We start from the raw sequence: 8,250 nt of genomic DNA on the forward strand, positions 1-8,250 counted from the left end.
GTCCTCTTGAAATCAATTCATGATTATGAAGCCTACAATGTTCAGACAGGATAATTCAGTGTTCTATATACAGGCGTTGAGTCGACATCAGTGCAATATTCATAAGGTTTTGGATGCCCCAGCAGATAAATTACGTGTGGCGTAGTTAAAGATATTTTGAGAATCGCAGTACACATTTTGTTTCGTTTTAGCTGCAACTTAAATATATATTTTTTTTAAAACGCAAAACATTTTGACGAAGATAAGACGTTACAATTTGAAACACTACAATGCCCGACATTTTTTATTGTAATGTGTTCTTGCGTGAGATGTCGTACGATACATAGTTGCCGTGGTAATTTGGTTTCCTGGGAATTATCGACTTCTCGAATTCTGTCGTATATTAGTTATCGTTTCAGTTTTTACTGTTGTACTGTTGCCAAGCGACTTCCAACGTTCAACGACCGGCTCAGTGGTGTAGCGGATAGAGCGACTGCCCAGTGACCGGAAGGTCGGTGGTTCGATCCCCTGACAGCGTAGGAATGGTCGGCTCAGAAATATAGTGGGATATCCACTATAAAACCAGCATGTATCCGGACGACTGCAAGCAGCCAAACCACACACACACACACACACACACACACACACACACATGCGTGCGTGTTTGAACGTCGCTATATATGTGCAATTAACTTCAACGTGACGTTAACCCACTGGATGCCGAATTATTTTTCTGACGCACATTTTTGTAAGTGATGAAAGCGAACGTTGTGCCGGTTGCACTCTATTTACCTGTAACTATAAAAATACGCAGAGATGTAGATTATTAAATTTCCAATCTCTAAATGTAAAATTAACAGCAAATATCAGATTGAGGAAACAGATACTACAAAACGATGTCCGTAATTTTGTTATGCGTAAATAAAAACCCAGCGAACTTCGCCACTTCAAATGGTAAACCGTATACTCCTGTGGCAGCCAAGGGTCAAACCCCCACCTCACGTCGCCACACCTCCCACATCCCTCGGTGCGGTAGTAGCTGAAACGTTGGCTAATTACCCTGAAGGCCCAGGTTCAAATTCCCAATAAGAGTACGATGTATAAGTCCATTTCTGGTGTCCTTGGTATACAGAAAACTACGGTTATAACGAATTCGCTTATAACGAACTGACGGATTTAACGAACTTATTTTTTTGGTCCCGACTATTCCCTGTAGTTATGCTGTATATATGTTTATAACGAACTACGGTTATAACGAACTAAAATTAGTAATCCCTTTGAGTTCGTTATAACCGTAGTTTACTGTCACTGCATGAAACTGGGTTGAAAGTGGCAACAAATATGATTTGTTGTCTAGAGACTGAATATGCCTCCTATTGCTTCATGAGTAAACACTCATGTACAATGTGTGAAGCCCATTTCTGGTGTCCCCCGCCGTGATATTGCTGGAATATTGCTAAAAGCGGCGTAAAACCATACTCACTCTAAGTTCTCACTATCGCTAAACAAAGCGGCAGCGAGAACTTAGATCTGATTTCAATGAGATTGGGAACACATAGCCATGTATGTGATCGGTGCTCATGATGTCAATCACTAGATTGTCTGGTCCAGACTTGATTATTTACGTTTTATAGCTGGAGAATTGCTATTTGCGGCGTTAAACAACAAACAAACAAACAAGCAAACACGAGTACCCGTTTGGTCGTGACCCAGGATTATAGGAGGGCGAACCTCGGATACCATCTCCATATTAACTGTATCCACAACTAAACGTATTAAACACTGTGACCACTAATATCCAACTATCCGGGGGGCACGGTAGCATTGGGCTGTGTTGTGTTGAGTCATATTGGTTCGGATCCCAGATTTTCCCTGATTATGCATCATGGTTTGTCGGCACCATACCCTTGTGTTTCACAACGGTAAACGTCTAAAATCTGCGTTACTTCGGGCTTTCCTCCCACATCAAGCTGACATTCCGTGGGGATTCCCGGTCAGAATATAAATCCCCCCCCCCCCCCCCCCACCCCCCTATGATTGTCCAAGAAGCGACCAAACGGAAACACAAGTCACTAATTTAAAGAGGCATTTAAAATATTTACAATAGTATCAATTCATCTCAAACAAATTATCAGCTTGAGAAACACAAGTTCAGTACCAGCCACGATGTACACAAATATTATATCAGCTTCGGAATTATTATTAATATTATTTATAATCTAAAGATGGAAAACAGGTGAGGTGAGGTGAAAAGGGGTTTAACGTCGCGTCCAAGATTATTGCACGTATATATTGTGACCTGCGTGCACGTGTATGTGTGTTTGTGGCTGCTTGTACTAGTCCGGACTGATGCCGATTTATTGTGCTAGCTCACTGATATACTATGTCGCAGTTTAACATGAATACCCCACTCAGACACAGTATACTGTCTCCGAGCCGACCACTCCTTGTTTTAGCCCTTAATGCCGAGCGCCAGACAGGGTAACAACAAGTACCATCTTTTATCGTCTTTTGGTATGACGCGGCCGGGGATCGAACCCCAGACCTTCCGCTCTCCGGGCGGACGCTCTACCACTAGACCACGGAGGCGGCAGATGGAAAACAAATTGCAATCGGGATAGGAATAAAATTGGAACATGAAGATTCAGATGCTGCATGCAATGTTCGGCTTCTCTTTCAATCAAGGGGGCGGTCGGGTAGCGTAGTGATTAAAGCGTTCGCTCGTCACGCCGAAGACCCGGTTTCGATTCCCGACATGGGTACAATGTGTGAAGCCCATTTCTGGTGTCCCCCGCCGTGATATTGCTGGAATATTGCTAAAAGCGGCGTAATACCATACTCACTCACTCACTATTATGATAATGTTGGGTTTTTTTTTCAACATCTCGTGGGATCCGACAGTCGCGTTATGCAGTCTAACACTAAATTGATCTGCAGTGTCAAATTATCAATAATTCAAACACGGGAACCATTTAAATACTAACTATGGCGTTAAGTATTATCTGAAGAGATCATTAAGCATGGCAGTTGGTAATGTGATAGCCTTTATGATTTATGTATGAGCTTTAAAATAATCAGTTCCATGTTTACTGTTTCGTAAAACTTATTCCTATGTGAAAAACGGCCCTGGTCTCACATTCGGTACATTGTAGAACATGCTTCGTGCACGAGCACTTTAGCGCTACATTGGCCTATATACACAATCACCTGCTTCTGTTCATGTAATTCCGGAAACATGCAATTGCCTTATTTATGAGATTTCTTTCAAGAGAAAAAGAAAGACCGGAAGTACAAGGTGTGCATACCGGAAGTGCCCAATCCCCATTGCGCGTGCAGATCTTCGTCGTCTCATCCACAATGGATCATTAATTTCTAATGGCTCTCTTCACACGGATTTCGCATCAGTGTCTGTCGCCGAGCCATACGGGAAATAGGGAAGGAATTGATTTCCTGGAGAAATCATTATAAACCACGCAGAGAAACAACCTAATGATTGGGTTAATGAATCTACGATCGCAGAGAGCACACCCAGGGACCCCTGATTGTGTCAATGTCCGGGAATACACGTAGTTTTCTATATGTCTTGTTCTAGGATGTAATCCAATAATTTTCTCGAATACACATTTCGATGCACTGTTATTATAGTTGAGCATATGAAAGTTTTAATATATCGGTACAATGTATAAATGCCATATTGAGTTCGATAAAAAGAGCAATTCGTGTGAGGTGGTTGCATATCAAGATACGCCGCTTAGATATATATATTACTAAAAAAAGTTAAGGTCCACTGATTTTTTCATATTAGTATAGTTAATGTATTTACAGACCGCCGTCTTCTAGCGTTAACAACAAACAAACAAACAAACAAACAAACATATCTGATTGACCCTATCAAAAGTTGAGTAGTACATGAATATACAAGAGTAGCGAAAACCGACCAAAGGAAGAGTGGTCACAATGGGGGAGATTTACCGTATTACTCCCGCGCGGATCGCTCATGTTAAGCATTTATACACTAAATGTTGTATACAGATGCTCGGGTTTGTAGGCAATTGTAGATACTGCGAACATTATGTGCATTTTTATAACGCTTGCCTGTAGGCCTACTTATCACAGCTGCATTCACGTTTGCCGCTCCCAATGCAATCAAGAAATGGCGGTCATGGCGGAGACTGTCAGGCTGCCGTGATATTGCTAACTGCATCGTAATGCATAAATCACTCACTGATTCATATCAGCAGTTTTCCAATTTGAAATGTAGATCTTTATTAATATGCACATTTTGACAGTCTATCTGCATATGGAAAGACTGGATTTTGATTCGCCTTGTGGTAAGCGCGTTGGCCGGACACGTCGAAGAGCCAGGTTCCGTTCCCCACATTGTGCTATAAGAAGCGTCATAAAACTTCACTCATTCAGAAATAATAAAATTTTCGTTGTGTTCATTGAAATTCCTGCATTCTGTTTAGCTGAACTGGTCACGTGTTAATAGAAGGTACTAGTGACGATACTTGAGGCATCCCTTGCAATTGCAGACTCTTGTCCCTTTAAAACAACACATGTTGAAATAATGTATAGTGAATTTCTAAATAAATACATTTACATCTACCGCTAAAAAAAGATCTAAGGACATCCCATTGAGATTGGATCACACAGATTTGTTAAAAAAATTCAGTCGATCGGTCATTATGACGCTTCGTCCATTGTGACGTCAGTTTAGATCGAGACGTTCTTTGAACATGACGTCACGGCGGTATTGATGGCGCAACGCTTACTGCGATGACGTCATATCCGGTGACAAATCACTTCTAATCGAACAGGATGTGCAAATATGTCTTCACGGGATTCATTACCATCATCCTCAGTGTCATCCCATTCGATGTGGCAACAATAGATCTCAATGCTCGCCAGATCCAGTTTGTAGCTGACCATTTGACCAGTCGTGAGTGTCACGAGCTCATCCCCGCCCTGTACAAGAAGTCGTTCCAGATTGATGCAGAGTCTTTGAAAGACGACGCAAAAGATGCCGATCTCCCTTGTTTGATGCGACTTCTAGCCTGGGACAAAAATGCAAGGATTAAGACTTTCCAAAAGCTGTGTCTCCGTCTGCGTGAGATTGGACGCCCCGACATCGCCAATAAACTTTCCAAGTCGGTTTACCGTGAAACAGCTAACGCTATAAAGAAGAACTTTCTGAAAGATCCCTACAAGAAAATGATTCCAAAGAAGTCCGTGTTTCTAGTTGAGCCTGTCGAAGAAAAAGACTACGGCGTTATTGCGGAGACACAGCCGTTGATGACGCCAGTATATATCGCAAGTATCGTGTGTGGCTCTGTTTCGCTGGCAGTTGTCGTCTGCCTGGGTATCAGTCGATGTTGTCCAGGCTTGTGCCGTCATCTGTACCTGTCGTTTGCCCCAGTTCGGCTTGTCGTCTGCTGCGAAGGTTGCTGTGACGAAATCTCCTACCGCTGCATTCGGTTTAATAAGCATTTCAAGAAATATGTTCTCGGGGAAACGTTTGAGAGAGATGAGCAGGAACTGATGTTGTGATGATAGTATGTGCCTGTTTTCTCCACGGCATATAGATCTGGTATCTTTCATTCGATGAGGAAAACTCTGCATATTAGTGTCAGCGAAGGGCCTTATCACGAAGGTATTAACGTCCTATGATGTACCGGCCCGTATCAAGTCACGTCTTAGCTGAAGGGTTAGGAATTATGAATTAACCAGTTCATAACATATTGAACAGTGACCGACACACGCGCACGCACATGCACATGCACATATATACTCTTCAGCATTAATTAAGCAACACACATTTTCGGATATGTGCTACATTGAAAAACGACTGGTGTGTGTGTGTGTGTTTTGTTGTTGTTTTGTTTTGTATATAGCTATATATATTCTGCAGTGTCTAACGGTAGGATGGTATTGACAGGTCTTCTGCTGCAGGTAGGCTGTAAACAGACAAATCTTCCAAATTATGCATCATGGAAATATTGTTCACAGTGAAACTCAATAAAGTCAGCACACGTTGGGAGATTAGCATGATCAGCGTCACTGTACTTCAGTCTACATGACAATCTTCATGGGATACACTTCAGTCTACATGACAATCTTCATGGGATACACTTCAGTCTACATGACAATCTTCATGGGATACACTTCAGTCTACATGACAATCTTCATGGGATACACTTCAGTCTACATGACAATCTTCATGGGATACACTTCAGTCTACATGACAATCTTCATGGGATACACTTCAGTCTTCAAAGCAAATTATTTCTGATCTGTCAGCTGTGTACAGGAAGTCCGAGGTCAAAGTTTACAATCACCATTCACGTTATATGTTTCCAGATGGTGTGCCAAGACATATGCATGCCTAGGGTTTTAGAGAAATAATTATATATGATTCGCATATTATACTAAGTTTGTCAAGTCAGATCAAATCAAGATCAGCTGAATCGAGTATCTAGTTCGATCTGCATGTATGTTTTGATCTTACAAAATTTCATGTGATTTTTGTTCCGTGATTACATAATTAATTAAAGATACAACCACCCCACTACTACCCTGCCTCAGAAAATATAATACATCTTTGTCTGAACCTAGTCATGACACTTCTAGTGAGAATAATCTCAGTCGGTTAGATATCTAACATTTCTTTGGCATACGGAATATACACACATATAGCTAAAAGATTAATTCACGCCCGCCACCTAACCCCCCCCCCCCCCCCCCCCACACACACTCACATTCTAAAATTATAAAGTCTCCCAACCCCGCCTTAACATCCTATATCCGCTCTTGAACTTGGTTTACTCTTAATTACAAACTAGCAGTCACCATTAAACCGACTTATATTTCAACATTATCAATAAAATATCAGTTAACAGTCACAAACGAGACAGTAGCGACAATATCACAGCGAAATAAGATCGCTTGGTGCGTTAAACGATGCGGTAGTAATTCGAGGTATCAACCCCAGTTTATTAAACTACTCGTGTTAAAACTCGACAACATCCTCTAATCTGCAGCATGAAACACCTCATTCATTTTTTTTTATTAAACAACTTCGGAGCCACTTGGAGCTGTCTTTCTATACATGTATATTTCACTCACGCCACTTGGTGACAGTGAATGTCGCATGTACGTGTGTCGTATTTCAAAATGGCCGCACGCCAATCGGCGACGACCACATCTCCTTCCGATCATGTGATATAACTACATAAAGAAGACAAACAATACCGCTCGCTGAACATAATTCGTGTGACCAATAGACATAAGGAGCCTGTGATAAACCCAGGTGCTGAATATTCTGAAGGATCGATATTGACCGTATACAGCTGAACGTATGTATATATATCTGATTTGTCTACATTTGTATTGATTTATGTGGAGACACAGGCGTGATTCTGTTTCGTTTTAACCGTCAATCATAGCTGTTGTATCCCAAACCCACATTATGATTGTCCCAGAAAATGCTTGAACAAAATAATTATGCTTCAGACTGTTGGGAAAAAAGAAATCGTCAGTCACAAAAAGTGCATTGTTGCAAGGCGTTTACTAAAAACTATATTTAGGCTCATATTTTAAACAAATAAATATCTGGTTTTGCAGCTGTTGCTGAAAAATAGCTTGTCACCATACAAAATCCCAGCAATAGGAAAATGGAATATTACTTATGAGATATGTTTTGTAGCTTTGTGCTCCAAAACAGATTATTAATTGATTCGCAATAATTTTTGTTTTAATTAATCTCATTATGTTTTATCACGAAATATCAAGCCATATGCGTGGACAGTTTGTTGTAATAAATCTGGATTGGTGATTAACAGAAAAATCCGACGATTGTCAAGAGCGTCTTAAAACTATTACAAAGGGTTTTCGTAATCAGTTACAAACACCCTTGTTTCGTGATCTCGAAAAGATAATAAAAACATGACCAGCGTGATCTGAATACATGCTGCAGACAATAGGTAAACCCCTGGATGCCCCAGAGACGCATGTGTCCCTCATCAACCCTCATCCATGGGATCAACATTTACCGAGACTTGCAGATTATAAAGAAATAAACTCCATTGTTTTCTAGTTCTTGTTTCGTTTGTAACTTGAATGGGATTGGTCTGTTTATAGACTACAGTCTAATGCTAGAGACAGGTTTTTCAACGCCAAGTGTCACATACCGTATTTCAATTGATATGCGTCCCCGACACATTTTTCAGACATTATTATGACCCGGGGTGGATTGGTTCACGGTCCCGCGCA

Source organism: Haliotis cracherodii, unplaced genomic scaffold (assembly GCF_022045235.1).
Source record: "Haliotis cracherodii isolate W230 unplaced genomic scaffold, xgHalCrac1.p SCAF_11, whole genome shotgun sequence".
NCBI classification, from domain to species: Eukaryota; Metazoa; Mollusca; class Gastropoda; order Lepetellida; family Haliotidae; genus Haliotis; species Haliotis cracherodii.